The 21,050-nt window shown below is 37.1% G+C and overlaps 1 protein-coding gene across 2 annotated transcripts in view; it reads right to left on the minus strand.

Moving 5' to 3' along the window:
- The window catches only part of ZNF277 (zinc finger protein 277), a 136,127-nt gene that overhangs the window by 25,758 nt on the left and 89,319 nt on the right, over window positions 1–21,050 (minus strand). The window lies entirely within an intron of this gene.

Genomic DNA, 21,050 nt, shown 5'->3' on the forward strand with positions numbered 1-21,050 from the left:
GGAGCAGATTTGGATTTGAAATATGGCTCTCACGTATAATTGATATTTAACCTCTTTAATCCTCAGTTTTCTCTTTTTTTCATTTTTTATTTTACTTTAAGTTCTGGGATACATGTGCAGATCGTGCAGGCTTGTTACATAGGTATACACTAGGTATACCAATGTGCCATGGTGGTTTGCTGTAAGCGCCATCACCCATTCATCTACATTAGGTATTTCTGCGTAATGCTATCCCCTTCCAATAGCCCTCAAACCGCCCTGATAGGCCTTCGGTGTATTGATGTTCCCCTCCCCCCTTGTGTCCATGTGTTCTCATTGGTTCAACTCCTACTTATGAGTGAGAACATGTGGCTGTGTCTGGTTTCTGTTCCTGTGTTATTTGCTGAGAAGATGATTTCCAGCCCTTCATCGCATGTCTTTGCAAAGGGCACATGAACTCATTTACCTTTTTAAGGGAAACCTGCATAGTATTCCAGGGTGTATATGTGTCACAATCTTTTCTTTATCCAGTCTATCACAGATGGGCCCATTCTGCGGGTGGTTCGCAAGTCTTGCGCTGTTGTGAATGGTGCTGCAATAAATATCACGTGTGGGATAGTCTTTATACGTAGAAGATTGTATCAATATCCTTTGGGTATATATCCGCTCAGTAATGGGAATTGCTGGGTCAAATGGTATTCCTGGTTCTAGATCGCTTGAGGACGTGTGCCACACCTTGTCGTCCAGCAATGGTTGAACTAATTTATACACCCGCCACCAAACGGTCTATCAGGCTAGAAAACCCTAGAAGCAAAACTAGGTCAATAGCATCTTCAGTGACATTAGGCATGGGCAAAGAACTTCTTCATGACTAAGAACACCCAAAAGCAACTGGCAACAAAAGCCAAAATTGACAAATGGGATCTAATTAAACTAAAGAGCTTCTGCAAGCAAAAGAAACCATCATCAGAATGAACAGGCAACATACAGAATGGGATAAAATTTTTGCAATCTAGCCATCTGACAAAGGGCTAATATCCAGAATCTATAAGGAACTTAAACAAATTTACAAGATAAAAACGAACAACCCCATCAAAAGTGGGCAAAGGATATGAACAGACACTTCTCAAAAGAGGACATTTATACAGCCAAGAAATATATGAAAAAACCAAACAACCCCATCAAAAAGTGAGCGAAGGATATGAACAGACACTTCTTAAGACGATTTTTCCAGTGTTCCCCATTAATATATTCTATTTCTACTAACTACATGTAGCCTTTCTACTCTAGTAAGATTTTCTTTCTGACCAATATTGTGTAGAACTGGTTTTTTACAACATGACAGCTGAAAGGGATCTCATGAAACTATCTACTGACTCCCTATAAGAGATGTTAGGGGATTTGTTTAAAGCTACATAGCTACTTGGTACCATATTTGGTGCTATTTTCATGATACCACATTTACTTTTTCCTCAGAAGGTACCCACTGTAGCATATGTAGATACAGAGCTTAGAACAATGACCTTTTTATTTAGTGAACAAACAGCTTCAGAAGCCAGGGGACAGTGATCTGGAGAGGTAGGGCAGCATTAAAATCTTTCTTACAAAATACCCACATGGAAGCCTCATTAAGATGAGTTCAATATCAATAAGCTGCTCAGCATTTGGGGCTTAGAACACTCTAAAGTAACAGAAGAGATAATATATGCAAATATAATTATTCCTTATTTCTAGTTTAATTAGAAAAAGAGGAATTCTAGGATTTCTAGGTGACAGACATTTTAATTTGATATTTGAAGTTGGTTAAGTTTTGCACAAGATCGTTTCTAAGATAATTCTCATGCTTTTTCTGCATTCCAAATTCAAGACACAATTGAACCTGTTCTATATGACACAGGGTCTTTGCTGTGAACAATTACTACCATACTGTATCGTAATGCAAAAGTACTATATTTTCAGGATCACTTTGCAAATTACTCTAAATTGTTGTGCTCTTTTGGTTTAATTTTATTCTCTTTCTTTTATGGCCATCTATGTTTGTCTCCCGTCATTCACTGTAGCTTTTTCATCCCTGTTAGTGGGTCTACTTCTATACCCACCAACTGGCTCCCCCATCTATACCTCCTCGCCATTAACTATCCTCTGTTTAGACCTTCTGTTCTTCCTTTTAACCTAGAACAAAACTATAGGGACTCAGGGACTCCCAAAACTCAGCTAAGGAAAAACAGATAATCAAATTCTAACAATAAAATTAACTCAAATATGTTTGGTACCTAAGAAATATGTAGCTTCCAGTATCTTCCTCAGATGAGCTTCAGGGCAGTTATTTTCATCTGGTAGGGTTTGTCTCTTACTATTGAGCTCTCTACAATTTGGATCTACGGAGCTTATCAAATACCAGATGGATGGATTTATAGGAAAGACTTCCCCTGTATATATATTTTTAAAGTATGTTTATACAATGCATGCCTAGAGGGATGGAAGACAAAACTGACTGTAAATGCATCTTTAAAAAATTAGTCTGGAAATATGTAATGACACTATCTGGAAGTAAAACTAAAACTGGTAATCAATAAAATCTTTAGTAACACCTTAACGGAGCCTTGTTTTTCTATTGAATAAAATCCACAATATTTAGCATGGCATTCACAATACTTTGTACCTGATTCCAACCTAGATTTTTTGTTTTTGTTTTTTGAGACAGGGTCTCGCTCTGTCACCCAGGCTGGAGTGCAGTGGCACGATCATGGCTCACTGTAGCCTGGACTTCCTGGGCTCAAGTGATCTTCCCACCTCAGCATCCCGAGTAGCTGGGACTACAGGTGCACACAACTATGCCCGGTTAACTTTCTGTATTTTTTTTGTAGAGGCAGGGTTTCTCCATCTTGCCCAGGCTAGCGTCAAACTCCTATGGTCAAGTGATCCTCCTCCCTCAGCCTCCCAAAGTGCTGGGCTTTATAGGTGGGAGTCTCTGTGCCTGGCCTCTAACCTAGGTTTTTAAAAGTCTTCTCTCACATTTCTTCCCCATACAACCTACATTATAGGGAAAAGCAAGAACACATGTCATTATTTACTTGTGTATTATTCTCAGTAGCAGTTCTCAACTACCTACTATGATTTCTGAAGCCACTCAATGGCCTGGAGTAATCATTCCCTCTTTTGCCCATCTTTGCCTATTCAAGGGTCAGTTCAAACGCTGTATCTTTGTGGTGAGTGGAAAGAACAACAGCCTGACACTTAGGAGTTCTGTAGTCTTGTCTGTTTTTGTGTCAAAGTAGCTCTTAATGTGGCCTTGGGCATACCACTTCTCTAGGACTCAGTTTCAGCTGATCTCTAAATTGCCTGTGAAACATTCTACAGATCATTAAAGTGACTTTCCCAGACCATTTTTGTATTAGAAATGATACTTTTTTTTTTTTTTTTTTTTTTTTTTTTTTTTTTTTTTTTTTTTTTTTTTTTTTTTTTTTTTTTTTTTTTTTTTTTTTTTTTTTTTTTTTTTTACCAGTTTTAGAGCATTCAGTAGGCATCCACATTGCTTGGTCTTCAGGAAAACTGTGTCCCAACCATCTCTACTCATAGAAAATGAGCTCCTCTATGCCATATGCACACAATTTCGTATAGTAGATTCTCAATAAATACATGACTACATTTATACCTGAGGTGCAACAACATACACACTACAAATGTATGTGCTCTATTGAAAATCAAAATGACTTTCTCAAAGGAAAGGGGGTTTATAACACACTTGATTATCCCCTACTGACATATGGTTGGCACTTACTATTTAGTTTTATAAGTAAAATGAAGAGCTTCCCACAGCAACAGTAAGTTGATAATTTGTTTAAACAGAGAATGGTCTACTACATATGTAAACTATTCCAAGAAATTTACCATTGATTATGATTTTTAAAAATCCTAAAGTTTTCTTTTAAACTTACAACACACAATTTTTACAAAATATATACAGAAATACATAGAATTTTACTTGCTATAGGACTAGGGACTTGGGGATAGGTTTTTACTTTTAAAAAATCGTTTTTTACTTTTAATACTATAAACACAGCCTGGGCAACATAGAGAGACCTCCATCTTTACTAAAAATAAAACAATTGGCCAGGCATGGTGGTGCCTGCCTGTAGTCCAGCTATCCAGGAGGCTGAGGTGGGATGACTGCTTGAGCCCAGAAGCTTGAGGCTTCAGTGAGCTGTGATCATACCACTGCACTCCAGCCTGGGCAAGAGGCCTGGGCCCTGCCTGAAAAAAAAAAAAAAAAAAAAAAAAATTAAAACATACTTTTTAAGGGCACAAATACAGTTTGTTACTAACATGACATTTTGAGCAAAATAGAAGATGCAAGTCATAGGGAAATGAACTAGAGTGATAATTATAAAGCCCAACAGCTAAGGAAAATGAAGTACATTGGTATAGAACACAATTACTTTTGCTTCATTTATAAAAAAAAATTAAGAATTAAAATAATGATATCAAGGTTTTCCTCATTTCCACTCTAATAAAGTTTAGTCTACAAAGTGCTTTTGCCTTATAAATTTCTTACAATAACACCAAAGATATAATATATACTTTTGACCATTTTTCACTTACACATAAAATATGAAAATAAAAAATATTTTAAACATGCAACTATTATGTCTGGAACAGTTTTCATTATTGCATTGTAATCAATTCAATAAATTAAGGAGAAGAAAGCTCTCCTTTATTTGTTGAAACTGGCTTTGCTGACATAGCTATGTCATGCCATTCTAAATGAATTAGTAAACCAGGAAGCTAAATAAGACAGGTAGCTATCCCTAAATTTTGCTACTCTTCTATTTTTAAAAATTTTTTATTATGAAAAATTTCACCAACACAGAAAAGTTAAATGAACAGTACAATTAACATTCCTATACTCAATATTTACATTCAGTAACTCTGAACATTTTGCCTGTTTCTTTCTCTCTCTTCACATGCACATGTACATTTGTATGTTATATACTTTGTTTTGGCTGCAGTATTTGAAAATAAGTTGCAGACATGACGATACTTTACTCTTAAATACTTCAGCATGCCTCTCCTAAGAGTAAGGACATTCACCTATGTATAACCACAAAACCATTATCATCACAAGTAAGAAAATCAACAGTAATTTTAAAATAGCTGGAAGTATCCAGATAATACTTAGATTTCTTCAATTACCCCAAGAATGTTTTTTAATGTTTCTCCCTAACCTCTACTCAAGACCATCCTAGGTTCACACATTTCATTTGGTTGTTAGGTACTCTACCTCTAAATCTTAAATTACAAAACAATCCATCTGCCTAGGACTCAGGCTCTGATGCATAGACAATTTTTTTTCCCAAACTAATAGTCTTCCAAAGTATATGAACGACTCATAGGAAAACCTTGTTAATGTTATTATCTCTATGTAATCAATTCAAAATGTATTCTACCAGATAATAAGCTCACTGATGGCAGAACTGTTTTATTCATCTTTGTAATCTCCCCTGTGCATTATAGACAGGGTGCACAATAACTGTTGAATGGAGTTGCTGTGTTTCCCATGGCTTCTATTTCTTCAAAACTTCGAGTGGTTAAAAGGAGTCTAGGTAGAAGATAGTCACATTATCACTATGCCCTAGCACCTTTAATCCTATTGCTGTTACCTTACTAGGATGTGAGAAAACAAGACAGTTTTAAATTCTGTGCATCATTCTTCTGTGGTAAACATACTGACAACTACTGATCAGGCAAAAAAACTGAGTAGAAGCTACTTGCGCAATGAAGAAAAGTATTTTTTTTCTATTTCCTTCTCTCCTTCTTCCCTTCCTCCTTTTCTCCCTCTTTTTTTTTCTTTCCCTTACTTTTTCTTTCCTTCATAAAGCTTAGCATCAGATAGACTTAGCTGTGGCATACGTTTGAAGTCAATTATGAATAAAAAAAAATCAGGAGACACTCCATAAAAAGCACCACAAAGATGTGCAAATCGAAGATGTGCCCATCTACTTTGTGGTTTTATGTTTTCTAAAAAAAATTCATGCTGGCTATATATCAAGTTTTATTCATTTAGGTTTATTCTGGGCTATATACTAGGAAAAGGGAGATGAAGAGCATGGTGCAAACGTTATATGTTTGAGCCTCTCAAAGAAGCTGATAAAAATCAGATAAAATTTTCATTACAAATATGCTTAGATAAAACCATAGTAGTAAGAATATAAGATCAACTTATGTGCTAGGCAAAGAGTCATAATAACAAGCTATATATGTTCTTCTAATTAGTGTAAAATGTCAAGTGTGACAGCAAAGGGGTCAATGCCTAGTCTTTCATCTTTATTCATAAGCTAAAAGCAGAGAAAACATTAATAAAACAGCAGATATAGCAGATGGTACTCAACATAGTCATAGGGGATTGACACGTAGGTAGAAAACGAAAATGTGAGTTAGGTTGAAAATTATAAAAACCAGTCAATTTATGAAAGAGCAATTTAAAAAATGTTTATTTAGGTAAGAATTTATACACAGCAAAGTAAAAAACTGATGCTTAAAGTGACAAATCCAATGGAAATAACCTGCATTAACACACGAAAGTAAAACCAAGACTGATGTTATCAGCTATGGCTATCAAAAACATTTTATGGATACTGACAAGTAATTGATCTACAATAGTTTCTTGGCTAAATGGATATATGAGTGGCTATGAGAGAAAAAGGCACACTCCTCAGGTTCCTTCCCAAACCAGCTTTAAAGGCAGCAGCATGGCAGAACCAGCTAGACATTCTCAGCCTAGGAGTCCAGTGGCACTCCTCCAATAGAGAACACAACAAATTTCCCCATGAAAACTATAGCAGTGGCCCAAAGGCTCCATGGCAAGGCAGCAGAATTTCCTATTTCTCCTGCTTTTTATTTTAAGAATAATGGATTAACTCTGAGGTATATGGGATTATTTCACTTACACCTCCACTTTGTTTTAATAAATGTTTCAGGCTGCTACAGAACAAAACAGAAATTGGAATAAAAGAAGAAAGAAAAAAATATGGTGGGCACCTCAATTGCAAACAAAAAATAAAATACACACACACACACACACACACACACACACTCTCAAACCTAACCTAAAGGTAGGCCCTAATGTGGCCCTCAGCTTTGGCAGACAAGGGAAACACACCAGATAAAGGGCTTGTGTGGAGAATTTGGATGGCCTTTGTTGTCTGTTCCTAAGAGGTAACTTATTAATCCTTTGAATTTCCTGAGTGACTGGAGGGTCTGTATTCATGGTGGGCCCTTTAACCACACCTGATAGTTTACATGATATAACTCAGGATGGGAACTGGCCATGCCAGAAAGACCAACCATGCGATTAGTGGGTTGGGCTCTGAGTCACATAAGATCAGCCTCATCTCCTGGAAGGGGAGGGGAGCTGGAGATCTAGCTCAACCATGTGACCAATGATTTAATCAATTACACCTACTCAATGAAGCCACAATAAAAACTCTGGACACCAAAGCTCCAGTAAACTTTCTCGGTTGGGATTACTCTGGATATTGTTACATACTGATGTGCCAGGAGGACAATGCATTCCTAGGAATGATGGCAGCTTTGTATTTGGGAATCTCCCAGATCTCACCCTATGCGTCTCTCTGTTTGACTTGTTCTGATTTGTATCCTATTGCTATGACTGAACTGTAATCACAAGTATAGTGCTTTTCTGAGTTCTGTGAGTCATTATAGCAAACTATTGAACCTGACAGAGTTGTGGGGACCTCTGAATTTGTAGCCAGATGGTCAGAAGTAAAAGTATCCTGAGAAACCCCCAATTTGTGGCTGGTGTTTGAAGTGAGGATAGTCTGTGGAGGGCTGTGCCCTTAACTTGTGAAGTCTGGCCTGTCTAGGTAACTAGTGTCAGAGTCATTGTGGGTACATAATAAGTGTATGTATCATGGACAATATACTCAGGATTAATAGAAAAAACAACATAGGGCTATTTCCAATATTAAGCCTAAAAAAAGCTAACTCTCATTACAAAGCACACCCTCAAACTCAGTGAAAACAGTACAGAGGGGTGGGGTATGGGTTGTCATGATGCAGTACAGACACTTGTTGTCTCCTGACTGTTTAAGACTATATAGAGAAATTTCATAATTTCATAATTATGAAATTTCTCTATATAGTCTTAAACTGTTGGTCTCCAGTCTTCCTCAATCGTCCCTGAGCACAGTTTTTGTAAGTATTGGGTGGTTATAATCTCGAATCTGTCTTTCTTCCATTCCAATATCTGGAATGTTGCTTTCATAGACTCTCACATGGATACAGAGGCACAGGCTTCAGGAGATCATCAGGAGGAGATATTTGGGTTGACTCTTATAAAAACTGCATAGTCAGTGATGGGGTTCAGAACATGTCACTCCAAAATATGGCACCTTGGAATAGCAGAAGCAGGAAGCTCACTTTTACCTCCTCCTTCCCCTTTCCCCCTAAAGTAGATCATAAAGCCTTCATTCAAAAGGTACCCTCTCTTATACCTGAGGGAAAGGAACAACATCCTTCTCTCTGAAGACACAAGGATAAAGAGAAGAATCTGAACAAATAGGTTTTACTAAGTCCTCTCCAGTTTCTTATCAGATCATATCCCCCTTGTCTAATCATACTTCCCCACAATGATCCACTTCTTCATCAAATTTAGCATAAAAATGCACAGATTTCCATTTCTTTGGGTCTTCATTTCCTTATGAAGGCTCTTGAGTCGAGTAAAACATACTAAATACATTTGTACGCTTTTCCTTTGTTAATCTGTCTTTTGTTTTACAGGTCTCAGCCACGAAACTAGAGGTGAGTGAGAGAAAACATCTTTCCTCTTCTACATCCTAAGCACAGACTAGAACTTGCATGAAAAGTCATTTAACTGTTACTCAAAAATCACTGAAGAGAATAGACACACACTAGACCACAGTCCACTAATCCTCATCCACCCTCCTAACACCAACTACTGGCTTCCAAAGTTGTACCTCTTACATATCATGATCATAATTTTTCAATTTTTTTTTTTTTTTAAAGACACAGTCTTGCTCTGTTGTCCAGGTTGGAGTACAGTGATGCGATCTCGACTCACTGCAGCCTCCACGTCCTGGGTTCAAGTGGTTCTCGTGCTTCAGTCTCCCAAGTATCTGGGATTACAGGCATGTGCCATGACACCTGGCTAATCTGTAAATTTCTTTAGTAGAGAAGTGGTTTCGCTATGTTGGTCAGGCTGGTCTCCAACTCCTGGCCTCAAGCGATCCGCCCGCCTCACCTCCCAAAGTGCTGGGATTACAGGAGTGAGCCACCACATCCAGCCATAGTCACAATTTTTAACAGATTAAATTTTAAGTTAAGTGTTACCAGATGCCTAGCCCTTATTGGGTGGGTATCAGAAAACTATCCAAAGAACATCTGGCAGTGAGTGACATAATTTGCTGGCATATACTCCAAAGACAAACTTCTGGCAAAATGGATATGAAGATAACCAAATATAGCAATTTATTGATACAATAATTGATAGGTAAGTCAATACCAAGATTAAATATCAAGCCATATTAACAGGTTTTAGAATTTATGACAACTAGCTGACAGGGTCAATAGTCTCTTGAAGCTATACCTCATTTAGTAGACAAATACATATATATGTATTTGGACATATGTATACATACTAAATACATACATATGTATGTATTTATCTTTTAGAACTCTATAAAAGGAAAAAGAAAGCATCTACCTCAGCGCTTAACCACTAAGATACTAATTAAAATCAAGCAGGGGGAGGAGGAGTTCAATTTCTGCTTAGGAAATAGATACAAGAGAACATCCTATCAATGAGAAAAAGCTTAATAATCAAAAAAATTCAACTGGGAGGCTGAGGCGGGTAGATCACTTGAGGTCAGGAGTTGGAGACCAGCCTGGCCAACATGGTGAAACCCCATCTCTATTAAAAATACAAAAAAATTAGCCAGGCGTGGTGGTGCGCACTTGTAATCCCAGGTACTCGGTAGACTGAGGCAGGAGAATCCCTTGAATCCAGGAGGCGGAGGTTGCAGTGAGCCGAGATCATGCCACTGCACTCCGGCCTGGTGACAGAGTGAGACTGTCTCAATAAATAAACAAACAAACAAACAAATAAATAAATAAATAAATAAATAAATTCATAACTTATTTTGAGTCTGAAGAGCTGAAGTCACAAGGCAACTAGACAAATTGACTTCTAACAGACAGCCTCTCTGAAGAGAGACATGAACACATGAACTACTTCTTTCACCTTTGGCAGAGCATGGGAGGAAAAGGGAAGTAGGAAGACAAAAGCTTGTATTTTAAATAATTCTTAAAGGCAAAATCCCTGGGAGTCCTAGACACAAGGGGTCCAACTCCCCCCATGGGCTTCCTCCAAGTTCTCAGGAGAAAGACTAGAAACAGGGCAAAGAGACATGAACAAAAGCCCTTTGATGGTGAACAGGCACACACCTCAGCTTGCTTCTGGGGACCATTCTTTAGCACACAAAGCAAAGGCTATAAGCTGCTGGGAGGAGGAGGACCCAAATCCTGCACTGCAAAGTAGATGTTGGCTACTGCTGGGGATGGGGTAAAAAATGTTGAGAAATAATATAATTATTCCTGAGTTTTTCTTCTCGATGGTGTCTGAATGTGTATTAGCGTTCTGGGGTATAAGAGCTGGATGTAAGGACAGGCCTAAGAGAATCTAACATGCAAGTTCTGCAATGCACTTTCCTTAGAACATTAAAAAAAAAAAGTTAAAGGCATTTATTTGGTGTTAAAATATTTAAATATTTAAAAATATTAAATAGTAAAAAATTAAATATTCAAAATACTTAAAATTTATGAAAATGAAGGTCTTTTCTTTTAAAAGACAGGGTAGGTCAGGTCTGGAAACAACCTGATAGAAAGGTGGCTGGAAAAGAAGGTAGATGAGGAGACCTACAGGACCACCCCTTGGTCATTGTGCTCCTTTGCCTAGGAACCAGTAAAGATCTAGAGTGCATTCCCTTTTTGCTTACATGCTGGGATTATAAAAGAGCCTCTCTAGAAAAGGGAAAAAAACATGAACATTGGCTGGGGGCGGTGGCTCACGCCTATAATCCCAGCACTTTGGGAGGCTGAGGCAGGTGGATCACCTGAGGTCAGGAGTTCAAGACCAGCCTGGCCAACATGGTGAAACCCTATCTCTACTAAAATATAAAAATTAGCTGGATGTGGTGGTGCATGCCTGTAACCCCCGCTACTCAGGAGGCCAAGGCAGGAGAATCACTTGAACTTGGAAGGCGGAGGCTGCAGTGAGCCGAAATCACGCCACTGCACTCCAGCCCAGGCAACAGAGTGAGACTCCATCTCAAAACAAAACAAAACAAAACAAAACAAAACAAAACAAAACAAAACAAAAATACATGAACATGCAGAAATACCAGAGGAGAGAAAATCTTAAAGAGCAAGCAGTTCTAAAACAGTTTAGAATTTAGGATCAAAGTTTTCAGCCATTAATTAAAGTTCAGGATAGAAAATAAATAGTACATAGTCAACAAAATGGAAACTTGAAAGTAATAAAAGTTACAATTCTCATTAATCAGATGCAGAAAAAGGTCTGTCCTGTTGTTACAAAGGTGTCACAAAGTACTAGCTTTCTTTTGAAGTGACTTATTTACAATACCAGGACCCAGACTGCAGGTCAAATGGCAGAGGTCCCTAACACATACAGAATGCTGATGAGCCTCTTCTCTTGAAGAGTGTGAGCACTCAGAGTCTGTTAGTACAAGCACTGCAGACACTGGACAGGCATTCCTTTGAGGACTGACATCAAGGCATGCAGAGTGGTATATCAGTCATCAGTAATTAAAAAGAGGGACCAGGCTGAGGCAGGAGAATGGTGTGAATCCAGGAGGCAGAGCTTGCAGTGAGCCGAGATCGTGCCACTGCACTCCAGCCTGGGTGACAGAGCGAGACTCCATCTCAGAAGACAAAAAAAGACAAAAAAAAAAAAAAAAAAAAAAAAAAGGGACCAGAGATGCTTCTTTACTATCTAGTACCTATATTCCATCAGAGTAAATACATACAAAATATAAAGCAAAGAAGGTTTTTTGGTTTGTTTTTTGGTGAAAACAGTTGACTTGGATACTTCAGTTAAAACAAATTTTATTCAGTAAAAACTTCCTAAAGGCTGATTAAAAGTTTAGTATTACATTGCGCACCGTAGTCTATGACTTCTATTTGGTCATAACCTCAAATTCAGAATAGGTTTAAATCTTTCCTACCCCCAAGAAAGGAATTTCCGACAAATTAAACAATCAATATAACTTTTCAGTATCTACTTTCCAAAACATTGTAGCTGATAGCTAAAGTTAATCCTCCACAGAAGGCAATTTTTCCCAAATCATTTCAGCTATATAAATTACTCTATATGTCTTTAGCTTCCCAAAGTACTTCCAAAGCATTCATTTGCCTGTAGTACCATTCCAGAGGCTTGTCTTCTCTAAAAACTCTTCCCTTCCCCTTCAAAAAAGCCATGAGCTTATTATTATTATTATTTTTAAGGAATGGAGTCTGCTTTGTTGCCCAGGCTGGTCTCCTGAGTTCAAGTGATTCTCTCGCCTTGGCCTCCTAAAGTGCTGGGATTACAGGCATGAGTCACTGCGTCCAGCTCCTGAGATTCTAGAGAAGAGCATTCCAAGCAGAGCAAACAGCAAGTACAAAGGCCTTAAAGCTGGAAACAGCTTGGTGTGTTTGAGGAACACAGACATAGCCAGTGTAGCTGGAGTACAGTGAGCACAGGAGAAAGTGGGTGAGAGAGATGTGGGAGAGTGGCTCAGAGAGGCATGTGCCAGATCCTTTGAGATCTTGGTAAAGAGTCTGAATTTTTATTCTAAGTAAATCTGAAAGTATTGGATAATTTTAATTACTAGTTACATGATGTGAATAAGTGAACACTGTCTAAGTTACTGAGTTTTCAAATTGTTTCAAACTGAGGCTGGCTAAAGACCCAATACCGTCTCCTCTTGTTCTGTCTGCCATTTCTTATCTTTTCTGACAGTAAGATGGCATTTTCATTTTAATCCCACTCAGTATTATGGTGAAATTATTTTTTTCTATCACATCTTTTATTCTATCTGATGTAACATTCAATATGAGGAAATTAAAAGTATAAAAAGTTCAGTAAATTTCCACTAACTTAAGGATTAAAAGACAAGTTTGGTTAATAAAGTAAAATGGAAACATGAATAAATTTTTTGTACAGATAATGATGTGCAGCTTCAACAGCTTTCAGAATGGAGTCTGCCTACAACAGAGTTAAATATTTTGGAAGCCCTCACACCAAGGGTCAAATAAAAAGCTACTTTTTCCCACCCCCAAAATTCTTTTTTAAGTGTCAAAAGGGTCACTGAATAGCATTGGGAATGACTGATCTGTTTGCCAGAGTCTGATCACTTGAGCATTTGAATTTATGTTAGCAATATACTCAAATCATGTATTAAATAATACTTAATATACTTAAACACACACCTCTGCATGTAGAAGGCAGGGATAATTGTACTAAAACAAAAGTTATTAATGGCAAAATACAGTTTCTTTAAAATTATCAATAAAATCCACCTTTCTCAGCATTTTATGAGAGATGATAGAAAGTTAACCTTGTGACATTAGAATCTTAATACATAAACGAGGAAAAGCCATCCATGTCAATGACTGAAATAAGACAGTAAAATATAAAATATAGAGAGAAATTTCTTAACTGGAAGATGATATACACCCCCAAATCCATGAGATTTGATCTGACTAATATTTCACCTTCTTGAAAGATATCAGTACCTCCCACCGTTTCTGAATCTGCAATGATAAAGACAACAGCCATCTGCTTGCTATACAGCATAGAAATACAGTATTTTTCTCCTACTTTGAGTCTCACTGAGATAGCTTTTGAAGAGTGTCTTCAAAACAGGACAGAACATCTAAAAAAATGAACTAGGAGATTAAAAAATGAGATGAATTTAATCATTCACATGGAATATATCATCACAATGAAAAAAGGTAGACGTGCAAGATAAAATGAAAATGCAAGAGTTTAACACACAAGAAACTAGAAAAGCCAAATTCCTGTTTGTATTAAATGTATAAGAGAATTTCGCTTAGGTGGGAAGAGAAGGACTTCAAAAAATTCAATAGGTGGACATGGGAGATTACAAAATACCCATCTTTTAGATGAAAAAGGAAAAAGAAAGCTATCAGCATGGCATGACTCAGTATAGTATTAGCAGCCTGAGGAAGTACTTCCTGTATACTTTCCTGTATTTCCAAGGTCAGGTAGAGTTTTAAAAGAAAATATAAGAAGCTTAGGCCCAAGGGAATAAGAAATTCCTACCTACTACTGAACTAAGATAATAGGAAATCAGATTTTATTTAAAAAATTATTTACAATGAAAACAGAATATTATTATTTATTTGTCCTGTTCAGCCATTTTCATTAATTCTAACAAATGTCAATTTAGAAAATGTCACATTTGGCTGGACACAGTGGCTCACACCTGTAATCCCAGCACTTTGGGAGGCCAAGGTGGGTGGATCACCTGAGGTCAGGAGTTTGAGATCAGCCTGGTCAACATGGTAAAACCCCGTCTCTACTAAAAATATAAAAATTAGCTGGGTGTGGTGGCACACACTTGTGATCCCAGCTACTCCTCGGGAGGCTGAGGCATGAGAATTGCTTGAACCTGGGAGGTGGAGGTTGCAGTGAGCCAAGATTGTGCCACTGCACTCTAGCCTGGGTGACAGAGTGACACTGTCAAAAAAAAAAGCCACATTTGCTTAAATAAAGATCAAATGTGATAAAGTATCCTGGTGCAATTAGAAAGAGAATGGTGGTTGCGGTTGGAAATTTAGGAGTTTGAGTTGCTTCCCTTTGTATTTCACACAGTGTATAACGATGGTTGTGTGCATGTTTCTTACTGTCCTTGACCTTGCATTTCCTGTTAAACGGGTAATATTTCCTGCCTGATCTCACTCAACCAGTATATATACAAAATGTCACGTAAATTTTAAGTCCTTGTTGAAGATGCTCAAAGTGGTAAACCTTAGCACTCAAAATAATATTGTTTCAGATTGTGATTACTATTTGTTTCCCAAAGAAAGCAGTCATCAATCTGAAGGTTAAACTTACTCAATGGTCATTGCAGTTAAACTGATCTCTGTTGCACTGTTAATAACAATGTTACATTCAATGGGAAATATCATCTTATATTTAAGAAAATGTTATTCTAGATGCAGTTTTAGAAATTGTATGTATTGTGCCTGAAAGATAGGAATTATGCAAGAAAGGTATAAATATAAATTGATTTTTTTACTTCGAGTTTGTTGGCATACAGCAATTTGATCCTTTACTGAAAGTCTCTAAAATCTATATTTAAAAAAGTGGCATGAGGAAGAACAATCTTCTCAGTGGCAGATATGTAATTTCATTTTGTTGTGGCTTGATTGTGGGGAGAGGTGAGACACATGAAGCAGAATTAAAAACAGAAAAAACTGTTTCTCTCCTGAAGATAAATTTGTTATATACGTTAAAACTTTTATAAAAATTTGTAGTTGTCATGAATGATATCTCTGACATTTGAAATAGTGATTAAAAAAACACCTTCATACAGTTACCTTTCCCTTTTTCTCAATTTAGTTAAGTTACATCTTGCTACTGAGAGCTTATGAATACCACACATTTTCTCCTGTAGACAAAGGAAAAACTGAGGATTTTTTTATGTTGAAGTGCAAAGTGTAACGCAGTAATTATAGATGTCTGCCTTAGCTATATTGTATCCTTGTTAATTAGGGATATTTGACTATATGGCTTTATAGAAATACAAGCCAATACTTCAGGATTAAATTTCAGTTCATACTTAAGAGCAAGCCTCAGAGAAGATACAAAAGTTAATACAACAGTCTGAACTGCTAAGAGGCAGCTTAGTAAGGAGTAAGGAAGACAGATTTTAAAATAACTAACTATAATTGAAAAGTCAAATAAAATAGTGTGTTAATAGAACTAGAAGAGGTTATTAATTTTGACAGGTGGCATACAGGAAACTTTTGGAAAATGTGGCAGTTGAGCAATGCCTTGAGGGATATGTATCTACACAGGTGGGGGTTGCCATTCCTAGTTCATGAAGTAGAATCCTGAAAGTACCTAACATACTTGATAAATGTGAGAAAAGTAATGTTTATACTACAGTGTAAACTTCACAAGGGCAGGGACCATTGCCTGTTTTATCCACTGCCATATCAATAATATTTATAAAATATCTAGTGCAAGATAAATATTTGTTGAATAAACAAATTAATCGGACACTGGACAATTTAGGGAAAAGACACTGGAAAGGCAGTTTGAGCCCAGAAAACCTTGAGAACATGAAGATAATAAAGAACAGTGCAGGTTTTTGAAGAAGAGAATAGGGCCAGGCACAATGGATTGCTCTTGTAATTCCAGCACTTTGGGAGGCTGAGGCGGGAGGATCCCTTGAGCCCAGGAGTTCGAGACCAACCTGGGCAATATAGTGAGATGCCATTGCTACAAAAGGATCACTTGACCCCAGGAAGTAGAGGTTGCAGTGAGCCACTGCACTCCAGCCTGGGTGACAGAGGGAGATCTTGTCAGAAAAAAAAAAGAATAAAGTGATTTACGTTATTTATTAATATTAATATTAACAGATAATCAATTACTATTAATCAATTAATAGCAATATTAATTAATTTTAATAATCATTTACTATTAACATTCTGGAGGCAGTGTCAATTGCCTGAAGAGGTAAGTCTATAGACAAGGTAAGTATGAGTATGGATGTGGGACTTGGGACTCAGCTGGACCTGGTAGGATTTGACAAATGACTTAGCTATAGGAGTGAGAAAAAAAAGAATCAATTAAACATGCTTCTAGAGATTTCCAAACTGAGTGACCAGGAGAATGGTGGTGTCATTATGTAATAAAAGGAGAACAGGCAAATAGCAAGTTTTGGGGGAGGAAAAAAATAAGTTCTGTTTTTAGGCTTATTAAAGTGCGGACTGGAAATCCAAATGGAAAAGTTTCATATGAGGAAATATAGATTTGGGGTTCAGAAGTGAGCCAGGATGAAAGCTATGGATGAACTCTATTAATGAATATTTACTCTGACTGCCTGCTCTGCACCAGCACTAACATTTAAGCCACAGGCATAACAGTGGTAGCTACATGGATGTGCATGCCCTGAACTGGGGATAAGATCTTGGGAAACATACGTATGCATATTTAAGAGAAAAGAGGGAAAAGAACCACTGGATGAGACTAAGCTAGATTGATGAGAAATAAGAGAATGATGCACCAAGATCAAGGGAGAATTTTTAAAGGAAGCCAAAGGGAAGTAGGTGTACAAGCTATTGAAATCCTTGAGAATCTTCCTAATTCTGTAGTTCCCTTCAGAATATGGATGAAAATGTTCAAAGAAGTGTCAAGTAGGAATCAAGCTCTTCAAAAAGAAAACTGGGAACACATACAAATCTTGTAAATGTCAAGAAACCAGTGAAATCTCAAAGAAAGTGGAAAAAGAAATATGGTTCTAGCATAAAATCTGCTACTGTAACTTTCAGTGAATCATTTAAACTCTATATACCTCCAGCCACTCACATAGAAAACAGAGTTTTGTTTGTTTGTTTAAAATGAGGTTTGGGGAAAAATAACAATATGAACTTAGGAGTATAGGGGGGACTAGGAAGGATGTTTACACGTACGACACAGTTTCTGCCCTGAAGTTACAAAGTCATTTTGAACTAAGAGCAAACCATACAAAGGTACTTAAACTATATACCTTTTACTTAGAGTTCCACATGAAAGAATAAATACTGAAGAACAATACATATGCAAATCATCATTAATGCAAATCAAGTCAGCAAATGCCCTACTAATACTCTAGTTTGAGGGTTCTTCCTCCTGGACTTGAGTTGAGATCCTCAAGTTGAGATTCTCAAGATCCTCAATTCAAGGTCCTTGAGTTGAAATATTGAGCTGGGGTCACTCAAACACTGACTACATTATACATCCATTATCATAAAGAAGTTTGATTAGTTTAAATTACATGTTTTAGAAACTAGACTGAAATTCTCATTGATAAAAAGTTGTTTGATAAAGTATAAGTAGTAGCAACATAAGGAAACCACCACCAAGCTGTGGTAGAGTGAGGGACTTCAAAACCCTCTGGCTGTATAATCTTCCTAGGATGAGTTCTTGCACACTATGGGTCAAGGGCATAAACATCTTCAAGAGCTCCAATGCATGATGAGAAAGCGCCTCTCAGAAATGGTATACCAGTTTACATTCTTAAAAGCAGCTGAAAAAGTACTTGTCTCTTAACATTCTTGCCACCATTTAGTATTATTATTTTCAAATCCTGTTAACTTGACAGAAGAAGAAAAAGTATCCTGTTACTTTTGTTTCATTTAATGATTTAGGCTTCTTTCTGGACATGCTTCTTACTGATTTGTAAAGTTCTTTCTATATAAAAGAGAGAGATCCTATAATCATTGCTAACACCCACAGAAGAATCACCCACACTAACCTCATGCTTCCATGCTATGTAGCATAAAATTGTGATGAACTGGCTGATGGCAAATTCAGCCTGTCTTCCTGCTGCTTGGCAAGCCTTTTTTACTTTCTGTTGATCCTCTAATCAGAATTCCAGTGGCGGGCTATTGTAAACTGCCTCTGCTTTTCCTAAACTTCAGTCCAAGCCTGAATCCCCTCCCTACACATACTTGTCAGACCATTAGCACCCAGGACAGAGAGATTCCCAGAGCCTAGAATAATAGTACCAGACACATGAGAGGCCAAATAATTACTATGCTGGCATGGCATGGCTTAAAAGGCATGTATCTAGAACATTTGGTTTGAAACTCTAGCTCTGCACCTCATTCACTATGTGTTCCTAGGCAAATTAAGCTTCCTATGCCACATTTTACTCATAAATAGAACGGCATTTAATAGCCACCTCACAGGGTGCTATGAAGCAAGAACCAAATACAAGGCATGGCTTGTGGCTGATCATCAGTCATTGTTAGCTTTCCAATCCCCAAGTTGGTCTGATCTTTCTCAGGGTTTGACAGCTTGAAATGGATTTATACACAGTTACATTTACTCTTTTCTTCATGCCACTGATGGGCAATGAGGGTACATTAATGGGTCTTTATTACTACAAAATCAAGTTTCTGGCACTGAAGGATTTCCACAATTTAGCTCCATTTTACCTCTTCAAATTTATCTCATACTACTCCCCATAAAAAATGTTCCACCTAAGCCAGAGTAGACTTTTACTCGATTTTTCTGAATACACCTTGAACATTTAGATGCATATGTGTCTGTCTTCCCTTCTCTACAACTCTCTTAACTATCCAAATCCTTCTCATTGTTAAGACACAGTATTATTACTGTTATTTTTATTGGCTAATATTTGTTAAGTGCCTTCTATGTGCCAGGTAGTGTTCTAAGTGTATTACATGTCACTTAATCTTCATAAGCCCGCCAAGATATTTTATCATTATCTCTACTACCAAGATAAGAATACATATTTATCTTTCTTCTCCAGACTGTACACTCTTGTATGATATGGACTATGCCTTGTACTCTTGTACTTCTTTGTACAGGCATCTACTTAAGCAGAAATTCAATGAACATGTATGGATTAATTGCTTTTTTATTCTTATTTTGCTTCTGTAAGCTGGCATAATGCTCACTTTTATTAAATGTATCACTTTATCAAACTGTAAAGTAAAAAAGGTAACTTAAATGCAGTATATGTAGGTATTTTTAGAGACCTAAGTCCATCTACAGACATATGGTAAAGATTCTGCATGCTAAAGAACAAGAATGGCTGAAGTAGTAGGGTTTGAGTTCTTATAAATAAATCCTTGATGGCTTTTGATCATTCTTAAGGCCATGGTTAGCAACAGTGAGAAAATTCATGTAAATTGAAAATTATGAATAAGTGCACACAAATAACATTCATAAGACATGATAGTACATTTACCCTTGTTTTGCATATTTCATAAGACACTGCTGTAAGGAGAGAAGAGAAACTCAGGAAGTCCTATTGCTTTACTGCTGTTGTTGTACAGGAAAAGCATAACTTTATCACCTTCCCATACTGAAAGAAAAAATCATTTGGGATGTCTACAAAATAAAACGTGCTTCCAGGGACTTTCTTAAATTATACGACTATGGTAAATAGTATTTATTTTTCTCCTAGATCTCTTGAGGATATAGCACAAATATTTAAATCATCTCTCTCTTATAACATATTTAGCCAAGTCCAAAGATACAAGAAAGATTTATGAGAAATCACTAAAGGAACAGCAAGTCAACCTCAAGTAATAGTCGAGATTAAATCACAAATGATGAGAACCCATGTGCTTTTAAACAAAATTAACAATTAAAAAAATTATTTTCTGATGAACTAATGAAAATAAAAATTTTTGGCTGGGCATGGTGGCTCACGCCCGTAATCCCAGCACTTTGGGAGGCCGAGGCGGGCGGATCACGAGGTCAGGAGATCGAGACCATCCTTGCTAACATGGTGAAATCCCGTTTCTACTGAAAATACAAAAAATTAGCCAGGCGTGGTGGTGGATGCCTGTAGTCCCAACTACTCGGGAGGCTGAGGCAGAAGAATGGCATGAGCCCATGAGGCGGAGCTTGCAGTGAGCCGAGATCGCGCCACCGCACTCCAGCCTGGGCAACATAGTGAGACTCCGTCTCAAAAACAAATAAATAAAAAATAAATAAATAAATAAAATAAAATAAAATAAAAATTTTCATGCTTGTATGTGCTATCATCTTTTTTAAAGGTTAAAGATGCTGAGGTTTTCAAATGCTTATGGTTAAGGCTGAAAACCAGAAAGGCTACTATGTAGATTAAACCATATGCTTAATTCATAAAGGGAAATTAAAAAAATGTTAGTGCATAGCACATTCCAGTGAAGGGGAGAAAAAAAGGTTAATCAATTCAACTCAATTTTAGCTGAGGGCATTTTTCCACGACTACTGAACC

This window comes from Rhinopithecus bieti, unplaced genomic scaffold, assembly GCF_001698545.2.
Source record: "Rhinopithecus bieti isolate Rb0 unplaced genomic scaffold, ASM169854v2 scaffold_10712, whole genome shotgun sequence".
In the NCBI taxonomy this organism is placed as follows: Eukaryota; Metazoa; Chordata; class Mammalia; order Primates; family Cercopithecidae; genus Rhinopithecus; species Rhinopithecus bieti.